Source organism: Ascaphus truei, chromosome 9 (assembly GCF_040206685.1).
Source record: "Ascaphus truei isolate aAscTru1 chromosome 9, aAscTru1.hap1, whole genome shotgun sequence".
Taxonomy (NCBI): domain Eukaryota; kingdom Metazoa; phylum Chordata; class Amphibia; order Anura; family Ascaphidae; genus Ascaphus; species Ascaphus truei.
Window position 1 is genome coordinate 13,755,786 of NC_134491.1, and position 18,113 is coordinate 13,773,898.

General features: G+C 43.3%; 1 long non-coding RNA gene across 1 annotated transcript in view; it reads right to left on the reverse strand.

The window, feature by feature from the left end:
* Positions 1–18,113, reverse strand: part of LOC142502440 (uncharacterized) — a 49,001-nt gene that overhangs the window by 7,742 nt on the left and 23,146 nt on the right. Inside the window, exon 2 of the long non-coding RNA XR_012803760.1 lies at positions 7,014–7,240. This is a non-coding gene — a long non-coding RNA (uncharacterized LOC142502440). The remainder of the gene's footprint in view (positions 1–7,013; positions 7,241–18,113) is intronic.

The following is an 18,113-nucleotide window of genomic DNA, read 5'->3' on the forward strand; positions in this document are numbered from 1 at the left end:
GGGTATAAAGAGAAATATTTGTAAAGATGTATTTTAAATGTTTAAAGGGACAGTGCCTCCTAGGGCCAAAGTGAAGTAAAAAGTACAAGGCTAGCCCAACACATCTTGTAATGTGCCCTGCAGAATGAACTCTTTTTTTTTGGCTGTATTTTGTCCTGTAAGATGTAATACTTAATTCATGATAATAGCACAAGAAGTGCCTACTTTTTCTATGCATCTGTATCAAATGGTTATTCCCTCCTGTGAACTTTAGGGGTAAAAATGATACATTTGTATGATTTTCAATAGAAATTGTTTGATTCTATCTCCGATTTATCAGCCTTTTTAGGCTGGTTATATCTTAAGTAGAAATAAACACATCTTCGAAACAACAATCTCTTAAAATACATACAGTAAATGGGGGGGAAAAACCTTTTTATAGTTTGTGTACAAGTGTAAAACCGATTTTATTACGGCAGGACACGTGAATCATTTTGATCTTGCTTTCTAACCGAATACAATTCCATATAATTACACATCATTCATCTATTTTGTTTTAAGGCTGGAGATAATTGTTGTCTAATGTCCAATTCAAACTTCTCTTAAAGCTGCAGTTCAAGCTGCCGTTTAAAAAAAAAATCCAATATGTGCAACAATACAATCTGCACTCCGACAAGTGATTAGCTAAGTTGCCGATGGATCAGCGAAGATTCAGCTTGGGGGTGCATTAAATGGCTGTCAGTGCAGCAGAAGAGGACCCAAGCTGCAAAGTTCTGTGGGGAAGATCATGTGACCAGGCAGTCCCTAGATACAATTGGTGCACTGCTAGAGAGAGGGCAGGGCTCAAAAAGGGGTGTGCCAGAGCCTGTTTCAGAAGAGGAAGTGGATGTGACTATGTAAATGGTTGCTGTAGGAACAAAAAATGCTTGTTACAGTATAATACATTAAAAATGCCTTTAAAATTGTTTTTTTTTTTTTAATGCTTCAAGTATTTTCTCATAGTACAGAACTGATTTATTTATTTTTTAAAAACATCTAGGATATTACTTGGTCTGCAGCTTTAATTACTCTATGATGGCTTGACAATTTTTTTTTTGTGTCAAAAAATAATTGACACTTTAAATATAACTGCATTGCATAAACCTGTCGCCGTATTTTGATTCTTTCTGCCAATTTTTCACCTATAATCGGCCGTGTGTGCTTGCAAAACATTTACATAACCCAGGGGGTTCTCAACTCCAGTCCCGTCCCCCAACAGGTCAGGTTTTCAGGATATCCCTTCTTCAGCACAGGTGGCTCAATCAGAGGCTCAGACGAAGACTGAGCCTCTAAGCCAGCGGTGCGCAAACTGTGGGGCGCGACCCCCCTGGGGGTCGCGACACTGCCGACGGGGGGCGCGCGCTTCCCGAAGGCACTTAAATTAAGTGCCGGGGGAGCTGCAGGGCCTCTGTAAACCTAACTTACCGTGGCTCCGGCGGCTTCCTCCCTGCGGCGCCATGGCAACGCGGCATCAAAATGACGCTGCGAGGTCATGTGACGTCACGTTGCTATGGCAACGTGACGTCATTACGCCGGAGCGCGGGTAAGTTGGGGTTGGGGGGAGTGAGGGGACAGCCGTCAGGGGGGCGCAGGGAAAAAAGTTTGCGCCCCCCTGCTCTAAGCCACCTGTGCTGAAGCAGGGATATCCTGAAAACCTGTTTGGGGGGAGGAAGTCTTGAGTGGAGTTGAGAACCCCCTAACATAACCCCACAGATTCTAGCAGCACGCCGCTGAGGGAATGAATGTGTTCTCACCAACATGTCAATGTGTAAATGGAATAAGAAGGAGATGTGTCTGCAACAAGTTTTCTTTTCACTTTTAGGCCAAGATCCACTAAACGGTGCTAAGCTTTATTCTGGGAGCAAATGTGGGTTAAAGTTTAGCACCATTTTAAAGATCTGGGCCTTAGCCTTATATAAGGAAACACGTTGTTTTTTAACAGTTGCCTCACAGCCACGCAGTTTAATTGTAAAGTAATACTGCCCCTCTGTGGTCATAAACATGCACAGACTATATGGCTACTAGACTTCTCTCACCTAATATTTAAAGCAGCGGTCCCAAGCTGCGTTTAAAAATATATATATATATACCATAATACTGAGTTAAGTTATGGTGAGTAAAAAAAGTGACAAAAACCCTCCACAGGAAAGCAAATATGCAAATACGAGTTGTATTTGTATATATATATATATATATATATATATATATATATATATATATATATATTTATATATATATATATATATATATATATATATATATATATATATATTTATTCCCTCTTTAATTTGTGCATCTATACTATCCACACAATCATAAGTATGCCGATCAATCCATTCTCCTCAGATCGATCGGCAAAGATTCGGCTCGGGGGTTCACTAAATGGCTGTCAGTGCAGCAGAAAAGGACCAAAGATGCAAAGTTCTGTGGGGAAGATCATGTGATCGGGCAGTCACTAGATACAATTGGTGCCCTGCTAGAGAGAGGGCAGGGCTCAAAAAGGGGTGTGCCAGAGCCTGTTTCAGAAGAGGAAGGGGATGTGACTTTGTAAATGGTTGCTATATATCATGGTTGCTATATAGCATGGTTGCTATAGAAACAAAAAATGCTTGTTACATTATAATACATTAAAAATGTAATTCAGACTTGTTTAAAACAAATGTTACACTTATTTTCTCAGTAAGGAACTGATTTATTTTAAAAGAATAGAATTTTGCTTGGTCTTCACCTTTAATAGGTGGGACATATTGATTTATAATATCAAATTTGTACTCATAATATTAGAGATGATTTCATGTAGTGGAACAAGTGGGGAACAGTCCCTTTATTTTAGTTTGAGTCCATTGAACTTCATTAAATTATTTTATTTGCCCACTTGCAATTCTGGTTTCTCCATAATATGTGTCTGGCACTAAGGGGACTATGCAGAGAGCAGCGGTAAGGTGAATAGCAGCATTTTTTGGAGAAAAATGCCTGTAGAAAGGCAGGTACTGGCGAGTTATAAAAAAAGCGCCATTTTTTTTTTTTATTTGCAAATCTCGCCGCGCGGCTGGAGAGAACCTAAATCTCTCCAGTGTTGAAAACAGCCGTATTCAGAGAGGCGCGATCGCCATCTAGCGGCTGTTCGCGCCAAAAAATGGCGCGATTTTCAACATTTTGCTTCTCCAAAAAAATTTGGCAAGAAGCTGGAGCTCGACGGCCGGTGGGGGAGAAAAAAAAAAAACGCGATTTTTTTTCCACAAGTTTCAACAGCGCTCATATCGCCGGTTGAAACTCTCCATATGCAGACAGGATTCTAAATGCAGTTTTCGGACCTTTCTGCATATGGAGAAAAAAACTCTCCATTACAGTTACCTTTTATTCCCCTCTCCAATTTTAAAAAGCGCTGCTCTCTGCATGAGTCCCTAAATCTGTTCACAACACCTTGAGATCCTCTCTCCTTCATCCCCAGCCTCCTCTACCTTGTTGCCTACATGCATATAATTGGGGGGCCTCCTCTGCCTACTCTCCCTCGTGGAGAGATTCCCTGGCATAGCTTTATCCGTGACTTAATGTTTCCAAATATAACTGGGGGTGGGTGGGGTGATACATATATGTGCATTTTCTGGCCAAATACTTTGCAAGGTAAGTTGCACTGTACACAGCTCCAAGATCTCGATGTATGTTAAGCATTTGGGTAAAGCTATTGTGACCTTGTTTTGGAAGTTGTACACCGTATTTATTCTATTATAAATAAGCATAATTATTTTTCTATTTTATTTTTCTAACGTAATATTTCATCAATAGCTCATTGAGGCTTTTACACTCTTTATCCAGTAGTCATAAGACTGTTTGCCAGTCGCCAAAGCCTCGGGTAAATAGTTCTTTCTGCTCTGTTTTCTGTTTGCAACGTAATTATGCTGTCCGTCGCAGTCAAACAGATGAACATAAATAGCTGATATACTTTAATTCAGTTTTCCCGGAGAAAAGCAAAATATTCATTTGTCACTAGATACAAAGAACAGGGCGAGTTCCGTTGAGGGGATGGAATTGTTGAAAGGAAACCGATTACACTGGAAAGCCGTTTAAAAAAAACAAAAACCCTGATTTTTGACCCGCTACGAGGAACTCACACGCGTTATTATAAGGCGCGGCCCCGCTAGTGCTGAGCGGGCGTCGCTTGCCGCGTTAACTTACATATATATATATATAAATATGTGCATTTCCGCGCGGGCACACTTGCTCACCCGCGTTCGGCGCTTACCAAAACAAAAAACATCTGACTTCCCCGCGTGCTCAGCTGGCCCGCAATGCCTTCCCCCCCGCGCGCGCTTGCGTAAATCAGAGGACACCCGGGGCTCATTCTTGGAGCGCTCTCCAAGCACGAGCGCGCTCAGCGCCGGCGGAGGCTCAGCCCAAAGCGGATATCTAGAGACGCTGATCCAGCTCCTGACCCCAGCATTATTAGCCGATCTTCCTAGACGTGCTGTGGCCACGCGGGAGGGAAGGGGTTAAGAACGACTGTCGGGAGGTGGGATTTGTCTGTTGGAAAGAAGGAAAAGCAAGAAAAACATAATCGGGATCAGGATTCTCACGCACTGGCGCGAAACTCCGTGCTGTCTGTGGGGGGTCTGTCTCTCCCCTCCTCCTCCTCCTCCTTCTGTCAATATGGATCTACTGTGACATTGAATTAACCTTCGTCCCCCTGTCTTCCAAAACACACCCTGCCCTCCCCAGGGGGCAGAGCAGCGGAAGCGTAGTGGGGTCTCCTTTCAGAGTAAGCTGTATGCACCCCTAATTACCTGAAAGACAGATGTCACTTTAATAATACATGATTCATAATTTAAAGCTGCAGACCTGGCAATATCCTACACGTGTGTTTTTTTTACATAAATCAGTTCTGTACTAGGAGAAAATACTTGTAGCATTTTTTTTTAAAACAACTCTGAGTGACGTTTTTAATGTATTATAATGTAACAAGCCTTTTTTGTTTCTATAGCAACCATTTACAAAGTCCCACTGATTACAGAATACTCCTCTGCAGCCATTTAGTGAACCCCCGAGCTGAATCTTCGCCGATCGATCACAGGAGAACGGATCGATCGGCAACTTCGCTAATTACTTATCATTGTGTGGATTGTATTAAAGGGAAAAAAACATCAGCTTTCACTGCCACTTTAATATTAATATAATCATTAATCTTCGACGGTATTTATATTGCACCAGCATATCTCATAATAGGTAAAGATTTCTCCAAGGAGCTTACAATCTAATTAAAATGGGAGAGTGAGGTCAAGGGATGCTGGGTTTGGGGAGGCATATTAGAAAGTGTGACTGGTGGGGGTGGGAAAGGAGACGTTTTGGGGGAGGGATGAGTTATAGGAATAGCAGGCGTTTGCTTCTGAATCCAATTAGGGGGGAAAGTATTGAGCCCCAGAAAAGTTTGTATTAATGCGCAAAAACAAAATCCAACGTAAACCAGCTCGTTAAATACGTCTCTCTTACATTTGATGCAGGTTGTTACCCGGGAAGGTTCAAGCTAAAGGATGGTGGGGATCAGAGAAGTCTTTCCTTGGCAGGAACCTCGCTGGGTTCAACAGGTCTGGTTTTCAGGATATCCCTGCTTCAGCACAGGTGGCTCAATCAGTACCTGCTTCTGCACAGGTGGCTCAATCAGTACCTGCTTCTGCACAGGTGGCTCAATCAGTACCTGCTTCTGCACAGGTGGCTCAATCAGTACCTGCTTCTGCACAGGTGGCTCAATAGATTGAAAATATTTAGAAAAACAGCAACATTTGGAGCCCTTATAAAACAAAAAAAATCCCTGTAACGTTTGTGAATTTATGAACATGTGTGCGGCCGGTTTCCCCGCAGATCGCTGGGCTCAGTTACCGAACTCTGCGCAGCATAAACTCCACCGCGACTTCTCTGCGCTGGAAGCAGCATCGGCGCTGGGTTTGCCGGATGCCGCTGGCTGTGCCCTGCTCAGTATCACGGGGACATTGTCCCCTCACTCAGACTGGCTCAGCTTTCAGCAACTGCAGGAAACCAGGGCAGAGATTAACATGCAGCAGAGGGGAGGCCAACCCCAGCCCTCAAGGGTCAGGTTTTCAGGATATCCCTGCTTCAGCACAGGTGGCACAATCAGTGGCTCAGTCAATCACTCAATAGTCATGGGGAGGCCAACTCTAGTCCTGAAGGGCCACCAACCGGTCAGATTAAGGATACCCCTGCTTCAGCACTGGTGGCTCAATCAATCCCTGCTTCAGCACAGGCAGCTCAATATATCCCTGCTTCAGCACAGGTAGCTGAATCAGTGGCTCAATCCAAGACTGAGCCACTGATTGAGCCACCTCTGCTGAAGCTGGGATATCCTTAAAACCTGACCTGTTGGGGGGTGGGAGGGGTTGAGCACGCCTGCTTTACCCCACAGAAGAGCTCAGCAGGATCCGCTCTCATTAGCTTCAGCTGCCTGAATGAAGATGAATGGGACATTTGGTTCCGATATCCAATGTCTGTTTCCAATTCAACTTTTTGTTTTGTTTGCCAGCTGCAAAAATAACTTCCCCTTCTGTGCCGGAGCTTCCAGAATACTCTGCTCTGAGTATTAATATAGAGGTATATTACTATATAATAATATTTTATTATATATTACTATATTATAATATAAATATATATATATATATATAGCAATAGCAAACCAACACCCTTCTAAGTGTATATAGGATTAGTGCCTCTCTATAAGTATTAGTAAGAGAAAGATATATTATAAAGATGAAAATATATACAACTAATAATAGTGATCAGGTGGGTAATAAGAGTTAGTATACTTGGAGAGGTTGGTTAGTACGTATGTTATTCCTGCTTGTGTTTGGGGGTGCAGAGCTGCTCGGTGAATGAGGTCCTCTTAGCACACAACATTTTGTATGTATCTGTAAGGACAAACGCGAAACAGAACGCCCCAAAATAGTGTAATAAAGTTTAATGAAAAGAGTAAGATTAAAACAAATACGCACTTCCAAACGCGCTTCTTTCCGTCTGCATACAAGTGTGCTCAAGTCCTCCGCCTCCTGGCCCGCCGCTTCCACATCTCCGCCCAAGGTTGTACTCCGGTGTCGCGGCGTTGTGGTTCTGCAACGTCACCGCGGAGGTTTGGGATCGAGGCTTTGCTTCCAATATGGCCACCCGACGCGTTTCACCCATCTTGTCCATGGTAACCCATGTGATCACCTGCAACAGTATTCTGAAGAAATAAAACCGAACATTTAAATGTTAATGTGTGTATAAATATACCAAAAGAAGTCACAACATCATCTGTAAGGTTAAAACTGTCTTCTGGAATTGATAAGGTTAAAAAGAATACGCTGGCCTTGCTATTTTCACGGGAGGCTATCGTAAATAGCTACAGACCAACTGTTCAATGCCTGTCAAAATATTGTTAAAACAGAGGATAGGGCTGCCTTATAAGTCACCATTGTATATGTCTCTTGCTCAGCAGTTAAATGTTTTAAGCTCTACAGAAAAGGCATTATGTGAAGGATACATGTAAATTTAGATGTGTACCCATATTTGTAACAGATGACAACTGTATTTTTGTCCCTGCCTTGTGTATATAAGTCTGCTTGTGAACCATTAAAATTTAGTTGTGACAATTCAACAACCAGCCTCCTTGAATTTTCACAGCTCCGAGCTCGTATATGTCATACTATTTGAAAGCATCCCATATCTGTTGCGTTTCAGTAGCTCCCGGGAGAAAAGGTTTTGCTTGCCCTAGAAGGACCTGATCTATAGAGATCTAACAGTTTTGGTGACAGAAGTGGAATTTCGCACAGGAAAAAGGGTGAGTAAAGATTCTTTTTATTTGTTTCTCACCTTTTCCTCTGCGAAACTAAACAACCTAAATTTATAAGGGCAAAAGAACATAAGGTGAGCGTCCTTATTGTTTAATCGTGGGTAAGTCCCTTTAATCAAGGGTAAGTCCCCGATTTATGTAACAAAGGGTGAGAGTCCCTTTGGTTTTATCGAGGGTAAGTCTGTGATCAATGTAACAAAGGGTGAGTCCCTATTGTTTAATCAAGTGTACAGTAAGTCCCTGATAAGTAAAACGGACAGTATATGATTTCAAATAGCATGGCAATTTAAGTTAAGTTAAGATTGTTTAAAGTTAAGTTAACATAAGGATTGTTTAATGTTAAGTTAAGGTATTGTTTAAAGTTAAGTTAATAATTGTTTATTAATACGTGCGCATAAAGTGTTAAGATTTCTTTCCTGTATAAACTCATTATGGGCACTAACATTTTGTCATCTAATGAACTTACACTAACCTGTCAGCCCTCTCCCTCACTGTCCGTGGCAAAATCAGCTGTCTCTCTATCTCGCCTGTATGTATTGTAATAAGCAGCTGCAAGTAGCCCCCACCTTTTTTCCTGCAGCTATTTTTACACAGGCATAGGAATGTACTAAAAAAATCGTGAATCGCAGCATGCCTCTTAGGAAAAACGAACATGCAAACTCAAATTATTTGTGCAACATTAACTGAGTATGAGTATATATTAAGTTTAAATTAATAATATTTTCCTGTCTGAATTGAAAAGTGGAAAACAAGAGTATAACAGGTATAGGTTTCTTTTTCCCTCAGAATGTTTTATTTTTAAGTATGGATATGGTAAAAAAAAAAAAGGTTGATTGATTGAGTAATCCCTGTATGTGTGCTTGTAAGAATCTGGGTGAATTCTATCTATGTCAAAGTGTTATTTGCATTGAATAATAAGAATACCGGTATATTGTATGTATACAAAATGACTATTCAGGACTTGCAAATGATTCTAAAATAAGAATATAATTAATTGCTCATGTTGAAATTTAATTTCTAAAAGGTGTACACCACCACAATAATATAAACTAATTTACACTGGGCAGAGGAAAGTTTTGGGTATCTGTGGAGAAAAAAGAATAAAGAAAGGATGAATTATTTTTGTAAACAGTCCAGTCACTGGAATAATAAGGATATTTATCGTACTGGCCAGGCGATTTATTTCCTTAACCAGAATTATAATTCTTTTCCTCTAAATCTCCACAGATAAAATCAGGTGAATATCTTATATAGAATAACAGGGGAAATATATTCTAGACACAAAGCTAACTAGAAGCTCAGCATTTTAAAAATTAGTTAAAAAAAAATAAAAAGAAAAGAAGTTAATTATGATATGAAAAAAAAAAAAAAAAAAGGATATCTTTATTAATTTATTCTGCAGAATCAAACTATTTTGTTTTCCTATTTATTAAAATAGGTAAGAAAATATGTGTCTGTTATTTTTTTGTAAAAACTGGTTGAATGTGTGAAAGAAGCGTAAAATTCTGTTTGTTTTGTATCTGCGCTCTGTGCTCTTTTTGTGTATAACCAGTAACTAAACTATCTAAAAGTATATGTTAAAGCCTACAATTTTCTGTTTAACAAAGATCCAGTTTTAATTTTTGAATACCAGAAACATTGTCGGGCTGTGTGAAGAGCTGCATATTACAAGCTGTCCCAAATTGTATTGCAGTAACCAGTAATTAACCATTTTTTCTGTTACAAGGTTTTGGCAGGAAGCCCAGAGAGTTATTTGAGCTTGTTATATGGCTTGAAATGGAAAAAGGTGTAAATTGATTAATATAGAGTTCAAATAAACAGAGGACAGTAACCCAAAATGAGCACTCTAAACACCTGGTGGGTGGGTAACGAAGTGGTTAAAACTTAAATCTTTAATATCCGTGTAAAATGGGGATTAAAATGGGGATTAAAACAAATATTAAACGCTCAGACCCTATAGTATGAACACAATGTAATGTTCTGGATCACTGATGAACTGCATAGAATCACTAAACTAGTGTCTTGCAGTGGGAACAGGTGGATAAAGTAACCACTAGTCCAATGTAATCAGCACAGAAACTCTAGTGCTGAGCCATGTATAAGTGTGCAGATCCCGAAATAGCAGTAAAGCAACGTACAAGGAAAACGGCCCCTGACCAGGTCTGCCAGTATACTTATAATAATAATAATAGCATTTTCTTCTATAGTGCTGCTGGTTGTGCGCGGCGCTTTGCAGAGACATTTTTGCAGGCACGGGTCCCTGCCCTGTGGAGCTTACAGTCTACGTTTTTGGTGCCTGAGGCACAGGGAGATAAAGTGACTTGCCCGGAGTCTCGGGGAGCCGACACTGGGAGTTGAACCAGGCTCCCCTGCTTCAAGCTCTCAGTGCCAGTCAGTGTCGTTACTCACTGAGCCACTCTGTCTCATATACTAGAGGGTTCTCTATGGAATTATTTTTCTGCAAAGTTGATCAAATATTTAATATTTTATCATTTTTAACCATCTTTTTCTCTCAAATGTGTCAACACCTTTAAATCTGTGTCTATAAGTTTTTATGCTACAGGTTGTTCTTTCAGCAAATTAGATGCTATTTTGTGTTCTAAAAGTTTCTGTCAGAAGACTATAGCAGATTATATTTATATTCATTAGGGTTCTTTTGAGATTTTTTAATGAAAATTTTATACCCAAAAGGTTTTAGGTTAGTCTTGCTATACATCAAGCAATTCCATTAAGGTTATGCTTTAAATGCTGTTATCCTTTATGTGATATTGTTCACATGTAATACAAGTGAACAAAAGGAGGGTGTTATTGCTGTTATTATTGCTGGCTGCCCCTGAAACCATATGGCAAGGGCTGAGAGTGTCAGCTTTTGGCTCTTGGGTATAATTGTAACGGATTTTCTGGCCTGACCCACCCAATCTCATATTGGCCCCTGTGGTCTAAGCAGCCCCCATTAGTGTAGTGTCTGGGGGTGCACCTGTTGGCAACAGGACTCCTGAGTCTCCCGCATGATGGTGTGTGGGGATTGCCAACCCAGACAGGCAGCTGAGGTACTGTACTTGAGTTGTACCTATATCCAGTGCAGCACTTCCATCTCATCAGGATCCCAGCGTCCGCTTGTGGATGGTCCTGGTGAGGAACTCCTCTGTGGTGCACCCCTCGGTGCAATCACTCCCATCCTTACATAGGGCACCTCACCAGGGTGTGAGGGCAAACCTCCATAATTACTGCTGGCATGCCCATAACTTACCAGGCCTTACTGTCAGCAGGAGAGATGACTGTAGCCATTTTACAGCATGGTTACATAATATTGTACCTTACTAGGTTGCCTGTAATTTTTCCTTTTTATACCCCATATGGGTATAAACTAGAAACTGTGTATGTAGGGTTAATTGTGTAAGCCCAGTGGGCTAGTTAATGCATTCTCTGTGTATTCCCTTTGCCTCATGGGCCTGCAGCTGTCTGTGCAAACTTATAAGTGGATTGCCTTGTATGGGTGGCCCCTTATGAGAAATAGCTGCACAGAATATGCTTATGAGAACAGAGTCTCCTGGCACATGAGGGGAAAGGGAGGTGATATTTTGGCGTGTCTTGTCTGCCAAGCAAAGTATTCTCAGCTGGTATCTTAGAGAAGAGAAGGTTTTAGAACCCCACATGATAGGTGCAAATAGTGGAGTGCAAGCTCTTGTGTCTACATGTTTGTTTTATGAGTTCTAAACCTGCAATGCATTGTGTTTGTCCTGTGATTTAAACCCAGGTTGATGAATGACATGTGAAGAAGCATTCCAATGCCCCAGCTCAGATATGGAGTGCCTGAAAAGTGAACTGACCCTGTTATTTTCTATATCATATTCCCTTAGCGGAACTGTGAAATTTCTTGTGTGTCAGTTTTAGGAGGATATTTGGGTGGAAATATAATTATTTTGGTTGCAGGAGTTGTGGGGCCAAAGTGCTGGTAGTCACTTAATTTTCCCCAGCAAGCAGGCATGATTTGACGGAACGCAGTGTGAATTACACCAGGGCCTCCCTGTGCCCCCAGACTCCTGGATTTCGAGTCCAAATCTCCCCAAGTTATTTTCCTAATAAGTATAAGGTTCCCCAAAGTATATTCTCTGTTTCTTGTGTTTGTGTTTTCAAGGTCTTATCCGAATGAACCACCGTTTATTTTTCTGCCTGTTTAGCCTTGTGATTGATCCCTTAAATATAAAGGTGTATTTGGCCTAGCCTAATGTGAAAATCAGATATAATTTTCTCTCATGGGAAGACCAATGGTCACCCTAGGTACCTTGTAGATTTAATGTTGTATGATTATGTTCTAAAACAGACGATATTAATCAGCATCTATTGTGTGAAACTAATGCAATTGTCTGAGTGTCTCATGTCCAGGTGCAGTCCTTCCAATTAGATCAAGATAAAGGTGACGCAAAAGCGCTTTTCATCTAAAGTGGAGAGGCCCATTCCAGATTCTACCCAGTCAGAGTATTTTTCCTGGATCCATGTTACACAAGTGCACCCACAGTCGCTTCAAAATTAAACCTCAACAAAGGAGGGATGGCCTAAAGACACAGCCGTTCTCAGTTGGTGTTTTGGTTCATAAGAAAACCCGGCACTAACCAAAAAAAGGAGAAAAGTTCATAGGAAGAAAAATCGGACCTCAACATATGAACTTTGAACTTTTTAATAACCTTTCTTTTTACAGGTTTTATTATTTTAATTACAATGTTTATTCTATTAGGTTTATATACTGTAAGTGGTGTCCACATGAAGACGATAAGGTAGTAACAAGAATATTTTGTTATATAATGGAATCCTGGTAAACAAAGCCCACATCTTAGTGCAATATATCCCAATGTACTATACATACCGAATAAATTGCACCCCAGGAACACGAGAGTTATATTTAACCCCTTGGAAAAAGACAAGATGCTATAAGATATTTGTAGAACTATATATATATAAGAAATTGGTTATGAAGGGAGTAGAAATACAAGTTTACCCTAGGGAAATTATTGACTCTGTGATAGAAGGATAGATAAATTATTATCCTGCAACTAGACCAGGTTATGTTATTTGGGAAAGTGGTTCCAGTGTTTGAAGGTAGAGATGAGGGTTGGGATTTGTTGGGACTTGGTGGTTAGATTATTTTGCTGGGAGCGAAGCTAGTGGATGTTTTTGTATGTGTGTCTGTCCTACTCATTACTCTCTGTGTTATGAACAGCAAAACTTTGGTCCTGAAGTGCGTTGCAACCCCCCCACCGATGCTATGTCTCTTTTTGGTGATGAAGATGTCAGCAGTCCCCCAGAAGAAGAGAAAGAAAAAGAAATCAACCGGGCCAATACAATGGCCAGAAAGGAATCAAGTTATGTACTATGGGACTATTTTTTTGGTCCGGCAGGACTATGATATGGTTAACTGTTCTTTAAAAAGACTGTCTCTAAAGGAAGAGGGGGCTGAGAAGATTGGAAAAGAGGAAGGTGGGGAGGTCACCCAAGGGCGTGTGTCAACCACAAGGAAAGGATCACAAGTCAACCATTTTGCCTATGGCAGCCATTTTGTCTGTTCCGATATTCTGAGTAAATGTAGTATGTAAGATGTATGTGTTGGGCAGTCGCTCCTAGGAAATATTAACCCACACCAACCCCCACTTATGCTCAGAAATAGAATTTAAATAATGTTCATCATACCTAAGCAAAGAATACGAAATTGAAAGGCATTAATTATTAAAAATAGCTCAGTTAAGAGAGTAGTGGGAAGTCTAATACCCTGTTAGGAATGTATGATTTATATGCGAAAGGGGATTTTTCAGTAGTCAATATAAATGTTGTTTTTCACGATACTAAAAGACGCTATTTTTAAGGTTCAGCAATAGATAAGGACAGTAGTTTTGCAAAATTGTATGGCATTGGGTTATCTGATGGCAGCACAAGGAGGGGTTTGTAAATTAGTGGGTAAAGAATGCCGTTCTTATATTGACACCCAATCAAAAAGTTTACACCATGATATGGATACTCTAGCAGAAATTTAATCTAGAATGCGAGAGGAAACAAAAGAGTTTGATTTTACATTTGGCCTTGAAAATTGGCTCGATGTATTGGGAATTAAATTCTTTTCGGAATTAGGATAATCGCAGGTTTATTACTCTGTGTGTATGAATTAATCTAGATGGGTAAAAGTGTAATCAGCTCTATTTTTTTGCCAAAGAAAGATGTTTCTGCTTCTAGCTCGACCATTATGTATATACCTCCCACAAAGAGAGCGAGAAATACCAATAGTATTGGTACTCGTCAACCACCCATATGTTCATCTCTGACGAGATACCTAAAAGAGATAGGTTTCTGCAGGCACATGGTCTCTTGGAGGTTTCTTCCTTGGAGTTTTTCCTCTCCTGAGTGGTTTGCAGAAGAATAAATGGGATTGGTCAATTGGTTTGTTCTTTCAGAACAAAAGGAGGGCATGTAAGGTTAAAACTGTCTTCTGGAATTGATAAGGTTAAAAAGAATACGCTGGCCTTGCTATTTTCACGGGAGGCTATCGTAAATAGCTACAGACCAACTGTTCAATGCCTGTCAAAATATTGTTAAAACAGAGGATAGGGCTGCCTTATAAGTCACCATTGTATATGTCTCTTGCTCAGCAGTTAAATGTTTTAAGCTCTACAGAAAAGGCATTATGTGAAGGATACATGTAAATTTAGATGTGTACCCATATTTGTAACAGATGACAACTGTATTTTTGTCCCTGCCTTGTGTATATAAGTCTGCTTGTGAACCATTAAAATTTAGTTGTGACAATTCAACAACCAGCCTCCTTGAATTTTCACAGCTCCGAGCTCGTATATGTCATACTATTTGAAAGCATCCCATATCTGTTGCGTTTCAGTAGCTCCCGGGAGAAAAGGTTTTGCTTGCCCTAGAAGGACCTGATCTGTAGAGATCTAACATCATCCGTCACCGCTTCCTATTGACACAGGGATTTAAATAGCAGGAAGTAACATGTGGCACAATTCCCGGTACGTATCTCAGGACCCAGGGGGGCCACCGGGCTGGTATTTACCCAGAGACCCCCTGCTTCCTGTGCATGTAAAAGAAAAGGGGGTGCACCTTTAACAACGGCTGAGCCAGACAGACGGGTCTTTTCTTCACCCTAATGAACTACGTTAATATGTATTGTATGTCTTTATGTATATAGCGCCATTAATGTACACAGCGCTTCCCAGTACTTGGGAAAGAAAGAATCCCGTTGTTGCTGCCCTAGTGTAAACCCCCTAAGCAGTGTAAAAAACTTTTATTTCATTCATTCTAAAAAATATACATGTGGGTTTATATGTTTTACGACGAGAACAATAAAATACATTTAAAATAAATTAAAAATGGAGAGAGGCGTGCGTTTTATTTGGGAACTCCAAAAGTTCAAATAATCTTCTATATCCCTTTATTATAATATACTAGCTGAGAGCCCCGGCGTTGCCCGGGATGTTTGTGGTGTGGGTGTGGCATTTGGGTGGGGAGTGGTCCACGCGGACCATGTGCGGTGGTAGCGCTGCTGTGGCTGTACTGATGGTGATTGTATTGGTGTGCTGATTTGGGAGGGTTTGGTGCTGATGTGGGGGTGCGGATGTGGGTGTGCCGATGGGGGAGGTGCAAAGGTGGCGATGTGTGGGTGCTGATGGTGTTGATGGGGGCTGGGAATGGTGGGGAGCCGAGAATGCCAGTGTGCTGGGGGGGGCATGGGATACCGGTGTGCTGATGTGGTGGTGCTGGGGTGTGTGTGTGTATACATGTTTGTGTGTATACATTGTATGTGTGTGTGTATACATGTGTGTGTGTGTATGTGTACGTGTGTGTGTATGTGTATACACGTGTGTGTGTATACACGTATGTGTGTGTATACACATGTGTGTATACACGTGTGTGTATACACGTGTGTGTATACACGTGTGTGTGTATACACGTGTGTGTGTATACACATGTGTGTGTGTATACACGTGTGTGTATACACATGTGTGTGTATACATTGTGTGTGTGTATACGTGTGTGTGTATACACATTTGTGTATACATGTTTGTGTGTGTGTATACATGTTTGTGTGTATACATTGTATGTGTGTGTGTGTGTATAAGTGTGTGTGTGTGTGTGTGTGTGTGTGTACATTTGTGTGTGCGTACACATGTTTGTGTGTGTATACACATGTGTGTGTGTGTGTGTGTGTGTATACATGTGTGTGTGTGTATACATGTGTGTGTGTATACACATGTGTGTGTGTGTATACATGTGTGTGTGTACACATGTGTGTGTGTACACATGTGTGTGTGTGTACACATGTGTGTGTGTACACATGTGTGTGTGTGTATACACGTGTGTGTGTGTATACATGTGTGTGTGTGTATACATGTGTGTGTATACATGTGTGTGTGTGTGTGTGTATACATTATGTGTATGTATACCTGTGTGTATACGTGTGTGAGTGTATACGTGTGTGTGTGTGTGTGTATGTCTCCATGTGTGTGTGTGTATGTCTCCATGTGTGTGTGTGTATGTCTCCATGTGTGTGTGTGTATGTCTCCATGTGTGTGTGTACGTGTACATGTGTGTGAGTATATGTGTACATGTGTGTGTGTGTACGTGTCTACGTGTACATGTGTGTGTGTGTGTGTGTACGTGTACATGTGTGTGTGTGTGTGTGTGTGTGTACGTGTCTACGTGTACGTGTGTGTGTGTCTACGTGCGTGTGTGTACGTGTGTACGTGTGTGTGTACGTGTGTGTCTATGTGTGTGTGTGTCTACGTGTGTGTGTGTTTGTGTATACGTGTGTGTGTTTGTGTCTACGTGTGTGTGTTTGTGTATACGTGTGTGTGTGTATACGTGTGTGTGTGTCTACGTCTGTGTGTGTGTGTGTGTCTACGTGTGTGTGTGTGTGTGTCTACGTGTGTGTGTGTGTCCCTGTGTGTGTTTGTGTCCCTGTGTGTCCTTTGGCCCGTGACTCCGCCTCAGGGAAGGGGGGGGGGGTGGGGGGGAGGTGGTGGGAAGGAGGGGGGGGAAGGGGAGGGGGGGGAAGGGGAGGTGGGGGGGAGGTGGTGGGAAGGGGGGGGGGTGGGGGGGGAGGTGGTGGGAAGGGGGGGGGGGTGGGGGGGGAGGTGGTGGGAAGGGGGGGGAGGTGGTGGGGAGTTGGGAAGGGGGGTGGGGGAGGTGGGAAGGGGGGTGGGGGAGGTGGGAAGGGGGGTGGAGGTGGTGAGGAGGTGGTGGGAGGTTGTAAGGGGGGAGTGAAGGGAAGGTGAAGGGGGGGTGAAGGGGAGGTGAAGGTGGGGGTGGAGGGGAGGTGGAGGGGAGGTGAAGGGGGGGGGGTGGAGGGGAGGGGGTGGAGGGGAGGTGAAGGGGGGTGGAGGGGAGGTGAAGGGGGGGGTGAAGGGGGGGTGGAGGGAGGTGGAAGGGAAGGGAAGTGGAGTGAGGGGAGGTGAGGGGTGGGTGAGGGGAGGTGAGGGGTGGGTGAGGGGAGGTGAGGTGAAGGGGGGTGAGGGGAGGTGAAGGGGGGTGAGGGGAGGTGAAGGGCGCTCCCTCAGCCGTCCGGCCGCTCACTCACCCGTCCGGCAGCTCCCTCACCCGTCCGGCCGCTCCCTCAGCCGTCCGGCCGCTCCCACGTGGTCTGAGGCGGGAGGCAGCTTGTTGTGGCCGCTCCCCCCGCTGTGTCCCGGGCGCTCGCTCCCCCGCTGACTGTAGCGGCGCCAGGGGGTGGAGGGGGGGTGAAGGGGAGGTGAAGGCCGCTCACTCACCCGTCCGGAAGGTCCCACGTGGTCTGAGGCAGGAGGCAGCTTGTTGTGGCCGCTCTCCCGCTGTGTCCCGGGCGGTCGCTCCCCCGCTGACTGTAGCGGCGCCAGGGGGTGGAGGGGAGGTGAAGGGGGGTGAAGGGGAGGTGAAGGCCGCTCACTCACCCGTCCGGAAGGTCCCACGTGGTCTGAGGCGGGAGGCAGCTTGTTGTGGCCGCTCCCCCACTGTGTCCCGGGCGCTCGCTCGCTCCGCTGACTGTAGCGGCGCCGGGGGGGGGGGGGTGGAGGGGAGGTGATTTGAAGGGGGGTGAGGGGTGGGTGAAAGCCGCTCACTCACCCGTCCGGCAGCTCCCTCACCCGTCCGGCCGCTCCCACGTGGAACTGAGGCGGGAGGCAGCTTGTTGTGGCCGCTCCCCCGCTGTGTCCCGGGCGCTCGCTCGCTCCGCTGACTGTAACGGCGCCGGGGGGGGGGGGGGGGGGGGTTGAAAGCGCGGGAGACACGG